This window comes from Hypanus sabinus, chromosome 22 (assembly GCF_030144855.1).
Source record: "Hypanus sabinus isolate sHypSab1 chromosome 22, sHypSab1.hap1, whole genome shotgun sequence".
Taxonomy (NCBI): domain Eukaryota; kingdom Metazoa; phylum Chordata; class Chondrichthyes; order Myliobatiformes; family Dasyatidae; genus Hypanus; species Hypanus sabinus.
In genome coordinates, this window is record NC_082727.1 from 10089891 (window position 1) to 10115087 (window position 25197).

Below are 25197 nucleotides of genomic sequence, written 5' to 3' on the forward strand. Positions count from 1 at the left end.
TATGTTATCACCAATCTGCACAGACTGTGGTTTTCCAGTTAGGAAGCTGAGGATCCAGTTACAGAGGGAGGTACAGAGGCCCAGGTTCTGCAACTTCTTATTCAGGATTGTGGGAATGATGGTATTAAATGCTGAGCTATAGTCAATGAACAGCATCCTGACATGGGTGTTTGTGTTGTCTAGGTGGTCTAAAGCCGTGTGAAGAGCCATGGAAATTGAGTTTGTCATTGACCTATTGTGACAATAGGCAAACTGCAGTGGGTCCAGGTCCTTGCTGAGGCAGGAGGTCAGTCTAGTCATAACCAACCTCTCAAAGCATTTCATCACTGTAGATGTGAGTGCTACCAGGTGATAGTCATTAAGGCAGCCCACATTATTCTTCTTTGGCTCTGGTATAATTGTTGCCTTCTTAAAGCAAGTGGGAACTTCTGCCTGTAGCAGTGAGAGGTTGAAAATGTCCTTGAATCCTCCCACTAGTTGGTTGGCACAGGTTTTCAGAACCTTACCAGGTACTCCATCGTGACCTTCTGCCTTGCGAGGATTCACTCTCTTTAAAGACAGTCTAACATCAGCCTCTGAGACAGAGATCACAGAGTCATCAGGTGCACCAGGGATCTTCACAGCTGCAGTTGTGTTCTCCCTTTCAAAGCAGACATGGAAGGTGTGTTCATCTGGTAGCGAAGCATCACTGCCATTCATACTATTGGGTTTTGCTCTGCAGGAAGTAATGTCTTGCAGTCCCTGCCAGAGTCGCCGTACATCCACTGTTGCCTCCAACCCCATTCAAAATTATCCCTCTGCCCTTGAAATAGTCCTCCGCAAATCATACCTGGTTTTCTGGTACAGGCCTGGGTCACCAGATTTGAATGCCACAGATCTAGCCTTCAGCAGATGCTTCATCCACAGCTTTTGGTTTGCGTATGTACAGTAAGTCTTTGTGGGCAGACACTCATCCACACAGATTTTAATGAAGTTGGTAACAACTGCAGCATACTCATCCAGGTTCAAAGATGAATCCCTGAATACAGTCCTGTCGGTGCTGCTGTGCTTCTCTTGTCCAAACCTCCTTGGTCCTCACCACTGGTGCTGCAGTTTTCAATCACTGCCTATACTCAGGGAGTAAAGTACAGCTAGGTGATCAGACTTCTGGAAATGAGGGTATGGAATAGCCCGGTAGGCATTCTTGATGGTGGTGTAACAGTGGTCCAGTGTGTTGTTTCCTCTGGTATTGCAAGTGATCTGCTGACGGTAGTTGCTTAGTGATTTTTTTTAAGACTGGCCTTGTTAAAATCTCCCAACATGATGGTGAAGGCATTAGGGTGGCTGTTTTGTGCATGTTGATCCCATTGCTCAGATCATCTAAAGCCTGCTTGACATTGGCCTGAGGTGGAATGTAAACTGCCACCAGAATGACCCCAGAGAACTCCTGTGGCAGGTAAAAAGGACAGCACTTTACTGCTAGATTTTCCAGGTCTGGTGAGCAGAATTGGGACAGCACTGATATATTCGGCAGGACCCTTGCAGCGTCGGACAAGATCTTTAGCCACAGGAGCACCGACCGCGGCCTCCTGCTCAGAAGAGTGGCAGAGAATACCCAAATTAGCATTTGAACAGGGACACACTATATATCAAATGCTGTAAAATGTTGTGGGTGACCTGTGCCCACATCAAATGGTCTCACCACTTGTTTGGTTTTTCTGAGGCCAGGCATCTTGGGGTCCATTCCATCTTCAGATTCACCCACTCCATATGGCCGTTGGACTGTAGATGAAACCCAGAGGAAAGGCTTGCTGTTGCCTCAATCAACATACAGAATGCCCTCCAAACACATGATGTGAACTGAAGACCTTGATCTGACACAATGTCTCCAGGAAATCTATAGACCCCTGACAACCTGGTTATTGACATTTTCGGCCATCTCCGCTACAGACGGTAGTTTGTCCAAGGAAATGTATTTGCAGGCCTTTGAGAAACAATTTACAATTACTATAATGATGCTCTTCCCCTTGGAAGGCAGAAGACCCGTGACAAAGTCCGTGCAGATGTGCGCCCGTGGTCTGTCTGGAGGAGCCCCTGAGGCTGTGTGTGGGGCTTCTTGTTCCAGGTGCGTAGATCACATGCATGCACATATTGTCAGACCTCCTTAGCCATTCAAGGCCACCAGTATCTTCTCCTGATGAACTCAAGGGTCCTGGCTATCCCTGGGTGAGCGGTCCTTCTTGACGTGTGTCCCCTTTGAAGCGCCAGAGACCTGACGGAACTTGGGACGAACAGACCATTCTTCGAGATCTCCCCTTGTCCCTGGGCCTTGTGAACAGGTGTGCTGATTCCCCAACAGATTGGCTTAGCACTGTCACCTAAACGGCGAAAAGTGGTGGTAGGCTGCTGCTCTCCTTCGGGTTGTTCGAACTGACAAGACAAGGTATCTGGTTTCTGATTCAATGACCCCAAGCAATAGGTCAGGACATAATTGAACAGTTGAAGAAGAGAGATCACCTGGTCTGCCTGAAATTCAATCCTTTGGCCTCCTGAATATAAGCCAGGTTCTTGTGGTCTGTCCATACAATAAGGAGGTTCTTTGGCCCTTCGAGCCAGTAACACCATTCCTCCAAAGCCAACCTGACCGTGAACAGCTCTCTATCTCCAATGTCATAGTTTACCTCTGCCAAGGACAGCTGCCTAGAGAAGAATGCACACGGGTGTGGTTTATTATCCATTGAGACAGCACTGCACCCATTCAGATGCCCAAGGCGTCCATCTCCACGATGAAGTAGAGGTCCGGGTTACGTGAAACCAAAATGGGAAATGTCATAAACCACACTGTTTGAGCTTTGTAAAAGCAGCCTCCACTTCAGTAATCCAGACAAAAGGACCCATGGATCTCTTAGCACCATCAGCAGGGGCATCACTGAACTGAAGTTTCAGTAAAAGTTGGCATCTCCCAGGAATCTTTGGACTTGTTTCACACTGGATGGTTGTGGCCAATCTCTGACTGTCTGTCTCTTAATAAGGCCCATCTTGAGATTGCCCTTAGAGTTGATAAAACCCAAAAATGAAACCGTGGTTATGTAAAATTCATATTTTGCCAGCTTGACATAAAGTCCATGATCGAGAAGCCTCTTTAAGATATCTCTAATGTGAGCAATGTGCTTCTCCATGGAGTACGAAAAGATTAGGCTATCACCGAAGTAGATGAAGGCATGCTTAAGGAGAGCATCCTGAAGCACGACATTTATAAAGGCCTGAAAACTGCTGGTACTTATGGTGCCCTGTTGGTATGTAGAATGTCGGCTTCCACTTGTTGCCCTCCTTTGTGCAGACCAGATTGTACACAATCCACAAGTTTAGGTTTGAGAATGCTCTTGCCCCTCGGAGACCATGTTCATGAGTGGAAGAGGGTAACACTTCTTGGCCGTTGTGAAATTTGGCCCCTATAATCAATGCCTGGCCGCAGGCTCCTGTCCTTTTTCAGGACGAAGAAGAAGCCTGCATTGGCTGGTGAGATGAAGGGTTGAATGAATCCCATGGCAAGAACCTCTTTTCTGTATTCGTCCATTATGCTCCTCTCCAGGCCTGAGAGCACCCGAGGAGGGCAAGTACCAGGCAGTAGATGCGTAACACATTCGTAGGGTCAGTGCCATAAAAGAGTTGAGGCATTTCCCTTGCTGAAGACCTCTTCCAAATCCTTGTAGACAGAAGGGATTTTGACTGGCTTGGATGTTGCAGTTACCCCCAAACCTCCCTCTGAGGACAACTTCTGAGGCTGCCCTTGGAGGTGGGACTCCAGGTTACCCAGGACAAAAGTCTGCCTCCTCGTCAGCCACTGGTGTCGGGAAAGTCTGGGGGTGGGAACACCAAGCATTCAGAGTCTGTGGCAGTACAGAGTGGCCAAGGCTCTGTTCCAGCCACTCTCATCGGCCGAAGTCCAAAATTGAATAGCGTAGTCAGCTGCTGATCGACTACCCTGACACACATTCATAATACCATGTGAGCCGCTGTTTGCTCCAACGAGATAGTGAAACACCCTCTTCATGCTATTCATTAATTCCTCCAAATCTAAGCAAATCTTTGACCTCTGCTCTCATTGTGGATGGCCCATGCCAGGGCTCTCCTGGTCAGGAGGGAGGTCATGAAGACTACCTTTCTGTGCTCTGCAGGGAACTGGGAAGGCTGGAGTTCAAACACCAATGAATACTGAGTGAGGAAGCTGCGACAAAAGCACGGGTCACCACCAAATCTCTCCAGAGTCTGAAAATGGACTGTCTCTGCAGGTGACCGACAGCCTCACCCAAGCAATTCTGGCTTCCCCTTTCAATAGCTGGCACGTGGCGACCTGGAGATCGAGTATCTCCAGGCTCTGAATAGAAATTTTCTCGCTGTGGCTAGCCACAGCTGACAAGAGGCTCTGATACTCCACTGGGTCTGTGTTTCTTTCTATCACACTGTGACCAGAGACCTAGGCGAGGATGGTTCAGATTCAAGTGCTGGAGTATCCCAGACGAGATCGAGACATAACACAAGACTGAAATGAAGACAGGGTTCTAAACTAGATGCTAGATGAGAATCCAAAGTTGAGCTGATGACTGAGTGCCAGCACCTCCGGCCAGTTACTCTTTAAATATTAACATCCTGGCACCAAAACATGGCCACAATTAGCTGAAAAGGCCTGAATCTTTAAAGAAGCTGAGCCACCCACCCATGTTCCGGAGAAGTAGAGTGTCTAAACCACAGGGGCTGGCATGCATGTTGTCACATTTGTAGTTTTTTTTTAAGTTATGTGTTCCAGGCTTCGGGAGTAAACCCTGAGGACAAATCCGGAGCTGGAGTCCCTGAGGCAGTCTGACGTTGCCTTCAACCTCATTCTGCCAACTCCTGCGACGACACTGGTGCCAAGCTGAATTGGCCCTTGCCCTTCCCTTGGACAACATCGGGGTCGTGGAGAGGGGAGACTTGCTTCATGGGCAACTGCTGGTCTTCCATACAACCTTGCCCAGGCCTGCGCCCTGGAAATCATTCCAGGTGCAGATCCATGGTCTCATATTGCTGCCTCAAAACAACAAATTTCAAGACTGATTCCAGTGATATAAAACGATTCTGATTCTGATTCCAAACAAGAGATAGGAACAGAAATATTCCAGGATTAATTTTCATAAATCATTAAAAGGGAGTTGAAAAGTGAACCGAAAGCATTTGGGATGTTCTATAAATACAACAAAAAACAGCAAAGTTATTACGATGAACTTAAAACATAATTTGGTCAATGTTGTGTCTAGTTCTGGTACTGACTTTAAAAAGGATGTGAAGTTTGTCAAGAGAGGGCGGATAAGGTTTTCAAGAATATTTTCAGGAAGGAGGGAGTTCAAGAAGAAAGTTGGTTATATTTCACTAGAAGTTTAAGGAGATTTGGTTTGTCACCAAATACTCTAGCAAATTTCTATAAATATACCATGGAGACTATTCTTACTAGTTGTATCAACGTCTGGTATTGAAGGGCCAATGCACTGGACTGGAAAAAGCAGCAGAGGTTGTAAACTCAACCAGCTCCATCATGGGTACTAACCTTCCCAGTGTCGAGAATATCTTCAAAGACTGTGTCTTCCCCTTTGCCATCAGATTTCTGGACAGTTTATGAGCCCACATGCACTACCTTGCTACAAAGATTAACACAATCCTGACCCTGGTCAAAGTACATGTTTGACTACGTCCGCTCAAAAAAGTAACGGTCATTGACCATGTTACTGCTGTTGCTTACATAATCTAAGTCAACATGGACCGGGAATCAAACCTGGGTGGTCTATCTGGATCTTCAGTACATTGAGGGTGAGCATTGTAAAAAGTCAGTCATTAATCAGCTATGGCTGGGTTAAAAGCCGTCTAATCCCTGTGTTTATAGGCTCTGGTTTGTATCCCACTTAAGAAACATGGAGAGCTAGAGAGGCATCTCTGTACAGAAACAAGGGAATTGCAGATCTATCTTTTGGATAAATAATTAATGTAACAGCCTCACATCAAACTCAAATGGTTCTCTGACTTGAGAATCAGCAGCAAACTCACCAGTCAAAGAGAGAGAGAGAATGATCACTCGACCATAGAGACTTCGGTCCACAGCATCTTGACGCACCTTCTCCCGCAACCCCTCAGTCAGCGGCAGCAGCCTGGATTCAGTCGTTCACAGGGCTGCACCCTGACGTCTTCCTGGAGAATGTCAGAAAATGGCCAATCGGATAGCTCCAAGAACAGGAACTCATCCACTGTGAAAAAGCACAGTCTGAATGCTGCTGCAGATCAACAGAACCCCAGCCACCTTGAAAGGCAAAAAAGAGACTTTCAGGAAGGATTTTAAGCTGTTTCCACAGAGGAGCTCACGAAGAAGCAGCCATTTGCCACCATCTTAACTCCGTCCAAAAGAGAAGAGCCTGTCTACTCCTTTAGCATCAGAAAAGCCAGGACCTTACTCTTGGTGTCTGAATAATTTTTCACCAGCATTGATTGTGGGATCTTGCTGTGTGCAAGTCTACTGCATTGTAACAATACTTACTCTTTTAAGCTAGTTAATTTGGAAGAACTTCTTTTCATTTCTCAATCATGGAAGACCCGATAGAAATGCAAAAGTTTTTTCATTTTATAACTGTATGCTAAACAAGTTGCAGTTCATTTTTTATATATTCTGTGTCCCCGGCACAGATGTACAAGACAGAAAATATGAAGTTATTTAATCCCCTCTGGTAGTTCAGAAATCTGATGACAGAGGGGAAGAAACTGTTCCTGAACCCTTGAATGTGATACTTCAGGCTCCTCTGCCTCTTCCCTGATGGTGGTAACGAGGAAAGGGTCTGTCCCAGATGGTGAGGGTCATCATTTTGCCTCAAGGACTCATGCTTTGATGATGGTGGAGAGGATTGTGTCGGTATCTGCAGCCTTTTGTGATCCTGCACATTGGCCCCTGCGTACCAGACTGTGATGTAACCAGTCAGAATGCCCTCCACTGTACACCTATAGAAATGCTGACATACCAAATCTCCTGAAGCTCCAACGAATAGAGCCACTGGAACGCCTCCTTTGTGATCGCATTGATGGGTCGGGCTGGGATGGATCCTTAGAAATGTTGACACCCAGGAGCCTAAACCTGCTCTCCTTTTTACAACACTAGCCCCTCAGTGAGGACCGGCTTCCCCTTCCTGGAGTCCACAATCATGCAACCAGCCAATCTGTCTTACTCCTGTACACCTCCTTGTTGTCATTTGAGACTTTATTAGCATCAGTGGTGCCACCCACAAATCTATGAATGATGTCACATTGTCATGAGAGTAGCAAGAGCAGAGCCGTGGGCTAAGCACACAAACCCTGGGTGGGGCAACTCTAATTTGTCCACCCTCTCCCAATTGCACATGCCCTCTAATCCAGGGAGGATCCTGGTAAACCTTCCTGCACTCTCCATAACTTCATGACTCCTGAACTCAATAACACGAAAGATAATGTAGATTCTGGAAATCCAGAACAAGAGGCAAAATTCTGGAGAAGCTTATCAGGCAGCATCCAGGGAAGGGAATAAGCAGTCAATGTTTTGGGCTAAGACCATTCAACAGGTCATTTTGCTGCACTCCTCGTGAACTCATTGCTTTAATTAGTAAAGGCACCTTTTTTTAAAGCACAATATAGTGGAGTTCTGCAGTTTGTGACATCTGGCATTTTGTAGTGGATGATAATGAATTGGAATTAAACGTGCTGGGGTGGTTTGATGGATATGGGAATGACAAATGGAACTCCATCCACAGAAGTGAAATATAATGCATCTGGGGACTGCAAGCAAAGCAAGGAAATACGAGGATGTCTGGAGGACCACACTCAGTCTGGTCTCTACTCTTTGACCTGTTTGGCACGGGTGATCCTACCAAGAGCCAAAGCACAAGGCCCTGACTCCAACCAACATAGCTCTCCAGGTCAAGCTTCCAGACCCTAACAATGAGGTTGTTTGGAGGAACAGAGGGATTTTGCAGTGTAGTTCCACAGATCCCTTAAGGTGGACAAAGCAAGTGAATAAGTTAGTTAAGATGACATCTGAATGCTTTTATTTGCAAGCCATTGAATGCAGCAGCAGGAAGTCACAACAAGTACATATAAAACGTTACAGTTCACAACTAGAGCACAGTGTAATTTCTGGTCACCACATCACAGAATAGATATGGTGGCACTTGACTGTGTACAGAGAATATCCTGAGTAGGTTACCAGGGCTGGAGAAATAGGCACCATTAAAGCTGTAGTTGTTTTCTAACACAAGCAAGGAGTTCTGTCTGAGGTGCATTTAACTGCTATGTATTCTGAGAGGTCTAGGTAGGGGGAAGAGGAATTGAAAAACCAAAAAAAAACTACTGATATTGATTTATTAAAAGAAATAGAGGGAGTAGGTGAAATACAATCACTCAACAATTAGGGAGAGACTGGAACTCACTGCCCAAAAAGATAGTGGAAGCAATATCAGTCAACGCACTTAACAAGGAGAATTTAAGAAGAATCATAATAAATAATGCCAAGATGAAGAGCTGGAAAGTGGAATTGATTATTATTGTCAAACATGGCTGTAACAGGTCAATACTTTTCTACTGTGGTATACACTCATTGGCCATTTTATTAGGTACACTTCGTTAGAGCAAATCCAGCCAATTGTTTGTTAGCAACTCAATGCATAAAAGCACACAGACATGGTCAAGAGGTCCAGTTGTTGTTCAGATCAAATATCAGAATGAGAAAGAAATGTGATCTAAGTGACTGATTATAAAATGATTGCTGGTGCTAAACAAGGTGATTTGAGTATTTCTCGGAAACTGTAGATCTTCCAGGATTTTCACACCCAACAGTCTCTAGAATTTACAGAGAATGATGTGAAAAAAAAAATCCAGTGACTAGTAATTCTGTGGGTGATTATGCCTTGTTAATGAGAGAGACCAGAGGAGAACAGTCAGACTGGTTCAAGCTGACAGGGAGGTGACAGAAATTCAAATAACAATGCATTGCAACAGTGATATGTAGAAGAGCATCTCTGAATGCATAACACATCGAGCCTTAAAGTGGATGGACTACAGAAGACCAAAAACATACACTCAGTGGGCAGCTTATCATGTATAGGAGGTACCCAATAAAGTGGCCACTGAGGGTAGCCTCATGTGATTCGAAGACAGTCATTCAGGAAACACACAGGGTATTCAGAATGAGAAAAGTCACTGTTTACAGGCACAGGAAGTGATTTCATTAAATAATACGTAGTGAAGGATAAGGGCTTAAAGTCACATGGCTGAAGCCAGCCCATTCTAGGTTTATAACCATGGTGAGAACCTGGCTGCCCATGCAGTGAGGTAAGTTGTACAAGTGGAAGATAGTATAACTTACAGAGCCACCAATGCAATGTTAATGCAAAGTTTAGTATGAGGTGTGCTAAATCTTCAAGGCTGAACACAGCTTCATCAGTTACCTAGTTGGAAAGAATGTAAGATGATGGCATAAAATAATTGATTATATGGAACCCATGTTTATGGGTCAGAACTGTTCAAATATTATGTTATAGTCAAAGGAGTGAGTCCTGCAGCTGTGAACATGAATTTGCAGCTGTTTTCTGAGAAGTTCCCATTATCTATAATAATCAGCAATCAGACCATAGCCAGTAAGGGTTGTCAACAACACCTCTGACATGATTATCCTCAAAGCTGCTGCTCCATAGGTCTGTGTTCTCAACCCCCTACTCTCTCTACACTCAGGACTCTGTCGCCAGATTTTGCTGTAACTCCATCTGCAAGCTTACAGATGATGTCATGGTAGCGGACTGACTGAAAAGCTGGAGTACATGCTTGGATCCGAATGATGTGGTGTCAATAGACAATAGACAGTAGGTGCAGGAGTAGGCCATTCGGCCCTTCTAGCCAGCACCCCCATTCACTGTGATCATGGCTGATCATACACAATCAGTACCCCATTCCTGCCCTCTCCCCATATCCCTTGACCCTGCTATCTATAAGAGCTCTATCTAACTCTCCCTTGAATGCATCCAGAGACTGGGCCTCCACTGCCTTCTGGGGCAGAGCATTCCACATATCCACCACTCTCTGGGTGAAAAAGTTCTTCCGCATCTCTGTTCTAAATGGCCTACCCCTTATTCTTAAACTGTGGCCTCTAGTTCTGGACTCTAGTTCAGCAGCGGGAACATTCTTCCTGCCTCCAGCGTGTCCAATCCCTTAATAATCTTATATGTTTCAATCAGATCCCCTCTCATCCTTCTAAATTCCAGTGTATACAAGCCCAGTTGCTCCAATCTTTCAACATATGACAGTCCCGTCATTCCAGGAATTAACCTTGTGAACCTACGCTCCACTCCCTCAATAGCAAGAATGTCCTTCCTCGAATTTGGAGACCAAAACTGCACACAATACTCCAGGTGTGGTCTCACCAGGGCCCTGTACAGCTGCAGAAGGACCTCTTTACTCCTATACTCAATTCCTCTTGTTATAAAAGCCAGCATGCCATAAGCTTTCTTCACTGCCTGCTGTACCTGCATGCTTGCTTTCATTGACTGATGTAGCAACAAACTTTCCTTCACTATCAGCAATACAAAAGAGCTGGATATTGATTTCAGGAAGGGGAGTAGTGCACATACTCCTGTCTACATCAATGGTCCTGAGGTCGAGAGGGTTGAAAGTTTCAAGTTCTTAGGAGTGAGCATCAACAATAGCCTGTTCTAGATCACCCATGTAGACTCCAGCTGAATGTCTGAACTTCCTTAGGAGGCTAAGGAAATTTGTAATATCCCCTTTGACCCTCATCATTTTTATAAATGCCCAGAGAAAACATCTTGTTCAGTTGCATCATGGCTTCATATGGCCCAAGACCACAAGAAAGTGCAGAGATTTGTGGATGCAACTCAGCACATCATGAAAACCTGCCTTTCCTCCATTGACTCTCACCTGTACTCCTCACTGCCTTGGTAAAGCAGCCAAAATAACCCACCCACTCTTCTCCTCCCTCCCATTGGGCAGAAGATACAAAAGCCTGAAAGGTCATATCTCTAGGCTCAAGGACAGCTTCTAGCTGTTATAAGGCTACTGAAAAGTCCGGTGTTCAGCACATTTACGTGGAACACTACCACAATAAAGAAACATCAATTATCAAGGACCCCCACCATCCAGACCATAGCCTCACTACTACTATTGGGCAAAAGGTGCCGCACCACCAGGTTCAGGGACAGTTATTACCCTACAGCCTCAGGCTCCTGAACCAGCCATGGATAACTTGATTCACCACTACTCTGAACTGATTCTGTGAACTACAAACTCATTCACAAAGTCTCTTTACAACTCATGTCCTCAGTATTATTTTTATTTACATAGATTGTCTTCTGCACATTGGTTGTCAGTCTTTGTTTATTAATAGTTTTTTTGTAAAATATGATTGTATTTCATTTTTCCTATAAATTCCTGCAAGAAAACGATCCTTGCAAAAAAATGAACATATATGAACAAACACAATCTTTGATAATAAGGGAGTGTTGATCTTTGAGCCCTAGTATAATTAGATGGATCTTGGTCTCACAGTCTAGTTCAGTATGGTTTTGCACCCTTTTGTCTCCCTGCACTGCCCTTTCTCTGCCTTCTCTTGGACTACCTCACTGCAATGAAATTAACTATACAGGTGGCATGCAAAACCAACTGTCCCTCAGTAATAAACCAGTTACCAATTTACCAAACTGAAACGTTCCTCATTTATTAAATGAATTGTTAAAGAACAGAGATAGTAGGGGCAACAAGGTAGGGGTGTAGCAGAGGGTAGGAGCTGGTAAGATAGCATAGTGGTTAGTGCAATGCTTTACAATACCAGCAATTACCGATCTGGATTCAATTCCTGCTGCTGTCAGTAAGGTGTCAACTATAATTTAGACAGTATTGATGACATAGTCAAGATGGGCTGAAGGGCCTATTTTCTATACAGCTGCTATATAACTCAGGATATCCATTCAAGGAGAGTGAAGAAAGTTTAGGGGAGATATCAGAGATATTTTATACAGAGTGGTGGGTGCTTGGAATGCATTGCTGGGGATGGTGGCAGAGGCTGATACAATCAGGACATTAAAGGGGTTTTAGATAGGCGCATGGACATAAGAAAAATGGAGAGTTATGGGAAGGGTTGGACTTTTAAGATTAACATCAGCGTTGTCACATGTGTGTTGAGACTTCACAACATGTGCGGTTTGTGTCAACAGGGAGGTGGTGGTGGCAGTCCACAAGTGTTGCTGTGCCTCCGATGCCACCATAGCATGCCCAAAACTTACCAAGCCTAACTTGCACGTCTTTGGAATGTGGGAAGAAATTGGAGAACCCAGAAGATGCTAACGTATTCACAGGGACAGTGTACAAACTCCTTACAGACAGCAGTGAGGATTGAAAACCCAATCTCTGGTGCTGCAATAGCGTTACCCTAACTGCTACAATACTGTGTTGCCCACGATCATGGAGTAGGTTTAAATAGATCAGCACATCTCGAGCCAGAGGGCCCATATTGTGCTGTACTGTCCTACATTCTATAAAAACCAAAATTAGGAAAAAGCCATCAGCCACTTCTAGACGTGTCCCCATGCACATCCACTGAGACATTCTACCTCAATGTCTTTTGTCCAGCATTGATTCCCTTAATATCCAGAAACCTTTCTATCTGTTTTGAATGGGTTAGAGAATTCCAAACATCTGCCACTCTCTGAGTGAATAAATGTGTCCTCATCTGACTCATTGGCCTATCATTTCTAGCCTCCTCGGCAAGGGCAAGCATTCGTCCTGCATCCACAAACATTCAACTCACACAAAATGCTGGAGGAACTCAGCTGGCCAGAAGGCATCTATGGAAAAGAGTAAACAGTCGACGTTTCAGGCCGAGACCCAGTGTGTTGTGTGTGCTACTTTGGATTTCCGGCATCTGCATATTTTCTCCTGTTTGTGTTTACTATTTCCTGCGTCCAGCTTGTAAGAATTTTGTAAATTCCAATGATATCACCTCCCATTCTTCTGAAGGCTGGACAATAGAGGCCTAGTCCACTCAACAGACAAAATGCTGGAGGAATGAATATGTCAGACAAGATCTACAGAGGAAAATGGACATTCAATATTTGGATTTGGAGCCTTTATTTGAACCAATCCAGATGAAGGGTGTGGACCAGCACCATGAATTTTTTTTTCCTTCCATAGATGCTGCCTAGCCTGCTGTATTCTACCAGCATTTTGCGTGTGTTGTTGTTTGAATTTCCAGCATCTGCAGATTTCCTCGTGTTTTCTCCAGTGCTTTGTGTGTTGCTCCAAATTCCAACATCTGCAGTCTCCTGTATCTCCTAGTCACAATCAGATTTATTGTCACCGACCTATGTTGTGAAATGTGTTGTGTTGTGGCAGCAGTACAGTGTAATACATAAAAGTTACTATAAATGTATTAAATTGTGCAAAAAGGGAATAAAATAATGAGGTTCATGGACCATTCAGAAATCTAATGGCATTGAGTGTGCAACTTCAGCTTCCAGTGTAGTGACCCACTTTCCAGCGCACTCGAACCGGCTCACAAAACGGTGCACGTCAGCAGGGAGGCCGGCCCCAAAAAGGGTGCCAGGCCTTCTTCACCACAAAGGGAAAAGCCAGCGCGCGGAAAGGGACTGTGAATATGCATTCACGGGGGAGGGCGGACGGGAAGTAAGGAAAATGGACGTAAAGAGAAGGGAAAGCTTAAAAGCGAGGCTGCGAGGTTTGAATAAATCTTTTACGCAACTGCAACTCACCGTCTGCGTGGTGTTATTCCAGCGCTGTGTGTAGCACACCACTACACCAGCACCTTCCCCCACCGTTATTACTGCAGCACCTTTACTTTCTCAGAAGCTTGGGAAGATTCAGCAAGTCATTTGTCTAACTTCTATAAATCTGCAGTGAAGACCATATTGACTGGTTGCATCATGACCCAGTATGGAAACATAAATGCCCTTGAATGGAAAAATCTACAAAAACTAGTGGATAAAGCTCGGTCCATCATAGGTAAAGCCCATGAGCACATATACATGGAGCAATGTCGCAGGAAATCAGCATTCATTATCAAGGGCCTCCATCATTCAGGCCCTTCTCATGCTGTCTTCTCACTGCTGCCATCAGGACCCACACCACGAGATTCAGGAACAGTTATTACCCCTCGACCATCAGGTTCTTGAATAAAAGAGGATAACTTCACTCAGCAAACACGAGGAAATCTGCAGATGTTGGAAATTCAAACAACAACACACACAAAATGTTGGTGGAACACAGCAGGCCAGGCAGCATCTATAGGAAGAAGCGCTGTCAACATTTTGGGCCGAGACCCTTAGTCAGGACTCCAGCATGTTGTGTGTGCTGCTTTGGATTTCCGGCATCTGCATATTTTCTCCTGTTTGTGTTTACTATTTCCTGCGTCCAGCTTGTAAGAATTTTGTAAATTCCAATGATATCACCTCCCATTCTTCTGAAGGCTGGACAATAGAGGCCTAGTCCACTCAACAGACAAAATGCTGGAGGAATGAATAACTTCACTCAACTTGACTGCCCCATCACCGATCTATTCCCACAACCTATGGACTCACTTTCAAGGATTCTTCATCTCAAGTTCTTGGTATGTATTGCTTATTTATTTATCATTATTATTTAGTTTCTTAAAATATTACTTAAAATTTTTCTGAAGATTTTTTTAACTGATGTTAGTAATGAAAGAAGGCATGTCCTGGATTGTAAGGGTCCTTCACAATGGACGCCACCTTCTTATGCTTTGCCTTTTAAGGCTGTCCTCAATGTGGGGAGGCTCGTGCCCATATTGGGAGTTTTTCTGGTCCTGTGCATTGACATCTCCATATCAGATGGTGATGCAACCAGAGCATTCTCCATGCTGTATATGTAGACATTTGCTAGAATCTTTGATGACATAACAAATTTCCTCAAACTCATAATGAAATACAGCCACTGGTGTCTTCTTTGTAACTGCATCAAATGTTTGGCCTGGGATAGATCTTCTGAGTGTCAACACCCAGGAGCTTGAAGCTGCTGAACCTTTCCACTGCTGACTCCTCAAAGAGGATGACTGTGTGTTCTCACAATTTCCCCTTCCTGTCCAGTGTCAATTGCTTGGTCTTGCTGACATTGAGTTCACAGTTGTTGTTGTTGTTGTTGTGACACCACTCAACCAGCTGATCTATCTCATTCCTGTATGCCTCCTCATCACTATTTGTGATTCTGCCAAGAGCAGTCGTGTCATCAACGAATTTATACACTGTGTTTGATCTGTGCCTAGCCATGAAGCCATGAACATTGCAGGCACTAACACACATCCTTAAGGTGTGATTATCAGCAAGGACATGTTATTTCCGATCCACACTCATTGTGGTTTCCTGATAAGGAAGTCAAGAAAGAAGCTTTCGTAGGATGCTGGGTATTCTCAGCTTTGTATAGAGCTGCTACTCAGGTCATGTGAGATTATTTCTGGCATTCCCCACCCTTTCTCCCCAAAACAAGCCAAGTGTGTAGAGCGGAAGAAATAGATAATAACTTAAATATTGTAGGGAGGGTTCGCACCAGAGAGCAAGAAAGATGAAATAAGATTAGCTTTATTCTGCACATATATGTCAGAACACACGGTGAAAAAGCCTGAAAAGACAGGATGTCAGGATCTGGGACAAGAGCCGATTTTGGTCGAGCTCCACGATGGTCACTCCTCTCTCCCTGGCGATGAAGACTGCCCCAACTGCTGTGCTCTGTGCCCGCCATATGAAGAACTGTTAAATGAAGCTTTGAGCCTATTCGTAGAAACATAGAAAACCTACAGCACAATACAGGCCCTTCGGCCCACAATGCCATGCCAAACATGTACTTACTTTAGAAGTTACCTAGGGTTACCCATAGCCCTCTATTTTTCTGAGCTGCCTGTACCTATCCGGGAGTCTCTTAAAAGACCCTATTGTATCCGCCTCCACCACCGTTGCTGGCAGCCCATTCCACACACTCACCACTCTCTGCATAAAAAACTTACCACTGACATCTCCTCTGAACCTACATCCAACCACCTTAAAACTGTGCCCTCTTGTGTTAGTCGTTTCAGCCCTGGGAAAAAGCCTCTAACTATCCACACGATCAATGCCTCTCATCATCTTATACAACTCTATCAGGTCACCTCTCATCTTCTGTCGCTCCAATGAGAAAAGGCCAAGTTCACTCAACCTATTCTCGTAAGGCATGCTCCCCAATCCAGGCAACATCCTTGTAAATCTCCTCTGCACCCTTTCTATGGCTTCCACATCCTTCCTATAGTGAGACAATCAGAACTGAGCACCGTACTGCAAGTGGGGTCTGACCAGGATCCTATAGAGCTGTAACATTACCTCTCAGCTCTTAAACTCAATCCCACAGTTGATGAAGGCCAATGCACCATATGCCTTCTTAACCATAGAGTCAACCTGCATAGCAGCTTTGAGTGTCCTATGAACTCAGACTCCAAGATTCCTCTGATCCTCCACATTGCCAAGAGTCTTACCACTAATACTATATTCTGTCATTATATTTGACCTACCAAAATGAACCACCTCACACTTAACCTGGGTTGAACTCCATCTGCCACTTCTCAGCTCAGTTTTTCATCCTATCAATGTCCTGCTGTAACCTCTGACAGCCCTCCACACTATCCACAACACCCCCAACTTTTGTGTCATCAGCAAACTTACTAACCCATCCTTCCACTTCCTCATCCAGGTTATTTATAAAAATCATGAAGAGAAGGAGTCCCAGAACAGATCCCTGAGGCACACCACTAGTCATCGACCTCCTTGCAGAATATGACCTGTCTACAACCGCACTTTGCCTTCTGTGGGCAGGCCAGTTCTGAATACTCAAAGCATAGACCTCTTTGTTCCCATGCCTACTTACTTCCTCAATAAGTCTTGTATGGGATACGTTATCAAATGCCTTGCTGAAATCCATATACACCACATTTACTACTCTACCTTCATCAATGTGTTTAGTCACATCCTCAACAAATTCAGTCAGGCTCATAAGGCATGACCTGCCTTTGACAAAGCCATGCTGACTATTCCTAATCATATTATGCCTCTCCAAATGTTCATAAATCCTGCCTCTCAGGATCTTTTCCATCAATTTACCAACCACTGAAGTAAGACTCACCAATCTATAATTTCCTGGGCTATCTCTACTCCCTTTCTTGAATAAAGCAACAACATCTGCAATCCTCCAATTCTCCGGAACCTCTCCTGTCCCCATTAATGATGCAAAGATCATTGCCAGAAGCTCAGCAATCTCCTCTCTCTCCTCCTACTGTAGCCTGGGGTACATTTCATCCGGTCCCAAAGACTTATCCAACTTGATGCTCTCCAAAAGCTCCAGCACATCCTCTTTCTTAATGTCTATATGCTCAAGCATTTCAATCCTCTGTGAATCATCCTTACAATCGCCAAGATCCTGTTCCATAGTGAATACTGAATCAAAATATTCATTAAGTACCCCTGCTATCTCCTCCGGTTCCATACACACTTTTCCACTGTCACACTTGATTGGTCCTATTCTCTCACATCTTATCCTCTTGCTCTTCACATACTTGTAGAATGCCTTGGGGTTTTCCTTAATCCTACTCAACAAGGCCTTCTCATGGCCCCTTCTGGCTCTCCTGATTTCTTTCATAAGCTCCTTCCTGCTAGCCTTATAATCTTCCAGATCACTATCATTACCTAGTTTTTTGAAACTTTTGTAAGCTCTTTTTTTTACTTGATTTTCAACAACCTTTGTACACCACGGTTCCCGTCCCTTATCATCCTTTCCCTGTTTCATTGGAACATACGTATGCAGAATGCCACTCAAATATCCCCTGAACATTTACCATATTTCTGCTGTACATTCCCCTGAGAACATCTGTTCCCAATCTATTCTTTCAAGTTTCTACCTGATAGCTTCATATTTCCCCTTACTCCAATTAAGCGCTTTCCTAACTTGTCTGTCCTATCCCTCTCCAATGCTATGGTAAAGGAGATAGAATTGTGATCACAGTTCTGGGGTTCAGATCTGAGGATTCAATTTTGGTTTGGAATATTGTTGTTCGCTTTAATTTTTTGAGAAATTTGTGTTTTTTCCCTTTCTCTTGCATATCAAACGTTTGTCTTTTATTTTTATTTTTCTTCTTTTATTTCTTTAAATCTCTTGCTTTGTGGCTACCCATTAGCAAGCAAATCTCAATTTGATAATAAATGTGCTTGAATCCTGAATCTTGAATTCGTGTCAAATCAAATCAGCCCGCAAGTGTCGCCACGCTTCTGGACCCAACATTGCATGCCCACAACTCACTAACCCTAACCTATATGTCTTTGGAATGTGGGAGGAAACTGGAGCACCCGGAGGAAACCCAACGGTCAAGCAGAGAATGTACGAACTCCTTACAGGCAAACCCTGATCTTGCATCCGGCGCTGTAAAATGTTGCACTTACCACAATGCTAACACGTTGCCCCACTAGAAAGCCTCAGGAAGCAACAACTCCCAGTAGACAAGGCACTGCTGGACATCAGAATTGGCAGCCTCTCACACAGAGCACAAAGGACTTCACATCAATTTATTTTCCAAGGTTCACAAGAAAGAAAGGAAGATAGAGTCTTTTTTTTGTGTGTGTCATGCATATGCAAAAATTACATGGATCATTTCTCTACCTAGGTGTGTAGTTTCAGCACCCACCCTCTCAATGTTGTTTGCTAATATTGGCAGGTACCCAACATTTTTGAGGGGCCATAGAGATATACATAGAGATGGGAATACATTGGGATGCAGCGGGGTCAGGCTATGAGTTTACCTTCATGGGAGTTGTACTAGAGATACAACTATAGAAACTAAGTACTCGTTTCACATCTGAGGTTTGAAACAGATTCTGCAGTGCTGTATCACAGAAAGCCCAAACCAAGTTTTAGTGCATCCGATGAAAGTCACAACTGCTGAAAGTGTTGTCAATAGAAAAAACATGACCAGACCACCATAACTCAAGACCAGACCACCATAACTCAAGACCAGACCAGCATGACTCAAGACCAGACCACCATAACTCAAGACCAGACCACCATAAAGCCAGACCAGACCACCACAAAGCCAGACCAGACCACCATAAATCCAGATCAGACCAGCATAACTCAAGACCAGAGCACCATGACTCAAGACCAGACCACCATAACTCAAGACCAGACCACCACAAAGCCAGACCAGACCACCATAACTCAAGACCAGACCACCATGACTCAAGACCAGACCACCATGACTCAAGACCAGACCAGCATAACTCAAGACCAGACCACCATGAAGCCAGACCAGACCACCATAACTCAAGACCAGACCACCATGACTCAAGACCAGACCACCATGACTCAAGACCAGACCAGCATAACTCAAGACCAGACCACCATGAAGCCAGACCAGACCACCATCACTCAAGACCAGGCCACCACAAAGCAGGACCACTCCACCATAACTCAAGACCAGACCACCACGAAGCCAGACCAGACCACCATAACTCAAGACCAGACCACCATAACTCAAGACCAGACCACCATGACTCAAGACCAGACCACCATAAAGCCAGACCAGACCACCACAAAGCCAGACCAGACCACCATAAATCCAGACCAGACCACCATCATTCAAGACCAGACCACCATGACTCAAGACCAGACCACCACGAAGCCAGACCAGACCAGCATAACTCAAGACCAGAGCACCATGACTCAAGACCAGACCACCATGACTCAAGACCAGACCACCATGACTCAAGACCAGACCACCACGAAGCCAGACCAGACCACCATAACTCAAGACCAGACCACCACGAAGCCAGACCAGACCACCATAACTCGACCAGACCACCATAACTCAAGAGCAGACCACCATGACTCAAGACCAGACCACCATGACTCGACCAGACCACCATGAAGCCAGACCAGACCAGCATAACTCAAGACCAGACCACCACAAAGCCAGACCAGACCACCATGACTCAAGACCAGACCAGCATGACTCAAGACCAGACCACCATAACTCAAGACCAGACCACCACAAAGCCAGACCAGACCACCATAACTCAAGACCAGACCACCATGACTCAAGACCAGACCACCATGACTCAAGACCAGACCAGCATAACTCAAGACCAGACCACCATGAAGCCAGACCAGACCACCATCACTCAAGACCAGGCCACCACAAAGCAGGACCACTCCACCATAACTCAAGACCAGATCTGATTAGAGTTGCACATAAGGCAAGACCAGACTGGATTATAATTTCACATAAAGCGGGTTTGGGTGGAGCTGGGGCTCAGAGATGATTAGGATAAGAAATTCATCCAATCTGAGATATGGATAGATTTCAAAAACTTTTATAGAGTCAGGCCTTCTCCAGTTGCAATTCCAGGAACTAAATGATGTTAGCAAGCAGGTTAGTGGGTGGCTAACAATAAACTATTAATAAAACTTTCCTCCTGGTTCTCTGAACATTGCTTTTTACCTCTCCAGCTAAACAAAAACCATGGCAGTTCTTTGCAAAATGATTGCTTAAATTATCTTCAGTGGATTTTCTCCAAAACTGAGTGATTATCAATAATTGCAGCCCTGAGCAGTCTTCTATTTTAAGAACATACAACCAGAGCTGACCTTTCACCATGAGCATAATTACTTTAAAAGCTCGCTTGTGGGAAATGCACTTCACATCTCTTCACAACAGAGTGGGAGAACCTCCCGAAGAGTTGATAGCTCGTAATTATGTCAGAGAAGAACTGCAGGACTCTTGACATTAAGTAAATGTCAATGGTGAGCAATCACCTGCAGTCAGTACGAGGGGCTGCTAATTTTCTATACAGTTTCATTCTCTCTGTCTCTGCTTCATGCAATTGTAATGGCTGAGGGGTGTCGAATGCTCTCCAGTTGTCAAACATTTTAAAATGATTGCTAGCAGGTAGGGCAGTAACAATGGAGCATGTCATGTTGAGCCTGAATATGTCCCTTCATGTGGCTAATTGCACATTCAAATCTTTCTTGTTAAGATTGTGGCTGTTCACCTATTTCCCATTCAATCACCAGATCACCTGATTAACAATGTCATGGCCAAATTTTTTTGATCTCAGCATCCATTTCATGACAATTTCACAACATATACCAGTGATATTAAACCTGATTCTGATAACAGAGAAGGTGGCCATTTGGCCCATCGAGTATATGCAGAGCAATCCTACTAATCCATCTTTTCGACAGTTCCCTGTAATCTCCTTGTTACGCATCAAATCCATTCTAATTTTTCAACCTTCACTAGGGATAATTTACAGTGACCAATTAACCATACAATTAGTTCATCGTTAAGATATGGGAGGAAACCAAATCCACGCATGGTCACTGGGAGAACATGCAAACTCCAACAGCGGTCAGGACTTAACCCAGGTTTCCAAGGCTGTGGACAGCAGCACCTTGACCATACTCAATACCCAAACCTTCAAAGCCCTCAAAGGTTAATTGTGAACAACATTAAAGGAAAAAAGGGGTCATGTTTTCAATTGCTAGTCACATTCAAAGTTTCTGTTAATTAAAGAGAAAGCTTCACAGCAGATAGATTGAGGAAATTAAAATTCGTGTCATGTCCCAGTCTGCAATTCAGATGAGTGGAGAGTTGAGTGTGGCGAGAACATGCAACCAAACAGGTTCAGTATCTGGTAAATCAACAAATCAGAAAGTTATCCCTAGTGAAGGTAGAAAAATTAGAATGGATTTGATGTGATTACAAGGAACTAAGTCAAAAAGATGGATTAATAAGATTGCTCTGCTTATACTCAATGGGCCAAATGGCCACTTTCTCTGTTATGAAAATCAGATTTAATATCACTGGTATATGTTGTGTACCTCAATAGCCACAGTCGACGCTGCTCGACAAACCAGTGACTACCAGAGGCGCAGCACCCATGGTCGACCACGACACTGACGAGGCCACACACACACACTGATATACTGTATATGCTCAAATCAAATGTTGACTGTTTATTCCCCTTTATAGATGCTGCATGGCAAGCTGAGCTCCTCCAGCATTTTGTGTGTGTTGCCCAAGATTTTCAGCATCTGCAGAATCTCTTCTCAATATGGAGGTAGAATGAATTCGTATCAACATTTTTGCTTGGGTCAGATAGCCTATGGTTCCAAATCCTATACTAGAGTTTTCAGCATTATGTTGAGGCTGATTCTCCAGTGTTGTAAATGAATGCCTAAATGTGTATATAAAATTCTCTGATCCCAACTCCCAACTTAAGTCATCCTTTGTGCCCTGATCAATATTTATCCCACACCCATCCCAAAAGCATGGTTGGTATTCAAAGTTTTCTGGCAGTCATTCACAGTAGAACAAAGAAGTACAACAGGATCAATGAAAAACTATTCACAAACAATCATTGTACAAAAGAAGACAAATAATAAGTAAGTAAATAAACAATACTGAGAACGTGAGTGTAAAGTCCTCGAAAGTGAGTCCATGGGTTGTGGAATCAGTTCAGTGTTGAGTTGAATGAAGTTACCTACTCTGGGTCAGGAGCCTGATGGTTGAGGGGTAATAACTGTTCCTGAATCTGGTGGTGTGGGACCTGAGGTTCCTGTACCTCCTTCCTGAGTGCAGCATGAGAAGGGGGCATGGCTGAGTGGTGGGGGTCCTTGATAATCGATGCTGCTTTCTTGTGGCAGCATTTCTTGTAGACATGCTCAATGGTGTGGAAGGCTTTGCTGTGATAGACTGGGCTGTATCCACTATTTTTAGTATGGTTTTCTGTTCTTGGGCGTTGGTGTTTCCATACCAGTCTGCAGCCAGTAGAATACTCTCCACACTTCTTTTATAGAAGTTCGTCAAAGTTTTAGATGACGTCCCAAATCTGTACAAACTTCTAAGAAAGTAGATGCACTGCTGTGCCTTCTTAGCAATGACAGATCTTCTGATATGATGAGAGTGTTATGCAGGATTTCTGGTTCAGAAACTTGTTCGGAGACTTACACAGCATGGAAACAGGCCCTTCAGCTCAACTTGTCCATGCTAACCAAGATGTCTATTTGTGCTTGTCCCATTTGCCTGTGTTTGTCTTTTCTAACCATGTTCTTGCTCGAGTACTTTTAAACACTGTAATTATACCCACCTGCCTTGCTTCCTCTGGCAGCTCATTCCATCTACCACCACCTCAGGTGCCCTGAAATCTTTTCCTTCTCACCTTCGGACTGTACCCTCTAGTGTTGGTCTTCCTATACCCTCTAGTGTTAGACTCCTCTGCTATGGGAAAAAGACAGTGAGCATCCAATGTCTCTGTGTTTCTCATGATTTTATATACAGGTGTCCCCCGCTTTACGACTGTTCGCTTTACATCACTTCGCTTTCACAAAAGACCTACATTGGTAACCTGTTTTTGCATTACAAAGAGAATTTTCGCTTTAAAAAAAACTTTTCCCATATAAAATAATGGATCTTTGCTTTATGCCATTTTGGCTTAAGAAAGGTTTCCTAGGAACACTCTACCTTTGTAAAGGGGGGCATACCTATAACTCTAAAAGGTAACCCTTTAACCTCTTAAACTCCAGGGCTAAAAGTCCCAGTCTATCCAGCCTCTCCTTATAACTCAAGCCCTTCAGTCCCACGAACATCCTCGTAATGTTTTTCATCTTCTTATTTACCACATGTACGTAGTGAAAGGCTTTGTTTGTGTGAACAACTAACACAGCTGAAGGTGTGCATGGGGCAGCCCACAGGTGTCGCCACACATTCTAGCACTAACATAGCATGCCCACAAAGCTTGGCAGAACAACACAGAACACAACAAAACAACTACAGTAAAGCAAGCCCCTTTCCTCCATCCCTCCCACCAACACACCTAAACTGTCCTCCAGTCTCCAGGCTTTGGTTATTGGGCTTCCAATTCTGGACTGATGATAGTCCTGGACTAACCGATGACAGAACCCCAAACTCCAGGCCTCGAATTCCATCCTCCCCACCTCACAGACACTCACGTGGACATCCCGACATCCAGAATGTTCTTTGTCACATGGCCACGTCTCTGGCCTTCGAGCATGAAGCAGCAGCTAGACTATGGATATCCTTTGTCACGTGTCCACGTTGGTGGCATTCGAGCGTGGAGCGTGGACCCAGAAAAGGCATATCAATCTACAAAGATTAAATGACGCTCTGAAGTTCTCAATAGGATACAAATTATTATTAATGGAAAGATTGCATGAGACCACTTTGTTATAAACCTCTTGTGTTTCATTGTAAACAGGATGAGAATGCACGGTGGTTTTTCCTGAAGACTTACAAAATGTCATATTGACTGCATAAGAATAACCTGGCATGCAGAGATTAAAGACATAAACACAGAGAAGAGCATCCTGTCACCAAAATCCAAAGCACATAGAACAGTTGTTTGATTATTTACGTTAACATTGGGTATTTACTGAGTGGAAGTCATTTATAATGGGAATAGAGATTAATTTGGCACAGTGTTACTGAATATCATCAGCAAGTAAAATCAGAAATTATGATATATGTATACATTGAACATCACATTCTTAAATTTATTTGGCCATTCGCAATCAAATGAAATCCCTTGGAAAATTTAATGATATTAAAGCATTGACAAATAAGTCAACAACAACCTTACACTCAACGTCAGTAAGACCAAGGGTTGATTGTGGACTTCATGAAGGAGAAGATGGGAGACCTCACACCAATCATCAGCAATGGTCAGCAGTCATCATCAGTGGTCAGCTATGGAAAAGGTAAACAGCTTCAGGCTTTTGGATGTCTACATCACTGAAGATCTATCCCGGGTACATCATACTGATGCTAATTATGAAGAAGACATGAGAGTGGCTATATTTCATTAGGAGTTTGAGAAGATTGGTACGTCATCAAAGACTGACAAATTTCTACAGATGTACAGTGGAGAGCATTATCATCTGGTATGGAGGGTCCACTGCACAAGATCAGAAAAAGCTGCAGAGGGTTGCAAACTCAGCCAGCACTAGCCCCTCCACCATTGTGGACACCTTCAATAGGCAGTGCCTCAAGAAGGTGGCATCTATCATTACGGAACCTCCATCCTGAACTTCTCATTACTATAATCAGGGAGG

The 25197-nt window shown here is 44.1% G+C and overlaps 1 long non-coding RNA gene across 1 annotated transcript in view; it reads left to right on the forward strand.

The window, feature by feature from the left end:
• The window catches only part of LOC132379325 (uncharacterized), a 35459-nt gene extending 10632 nt beyond the window's left edge, over positions 1-24827 (forward strand). Inside the window, exons 3-5 of the long non-coding RNA XR_009507387.1 lie at positions 14510-14650; positions 22100-22187; positions 24345-24827. This is a non-coding gene — a long non-coding RNA (uncharacterized LOC132379325). The remainder of the gene's footprint in view (positions 1-14509; positions 14651-22099; positions 22188-24344) is intronic.
• The last annotated feature ends 370 nt before the right edge of the window (positions 24828-25197 follow it).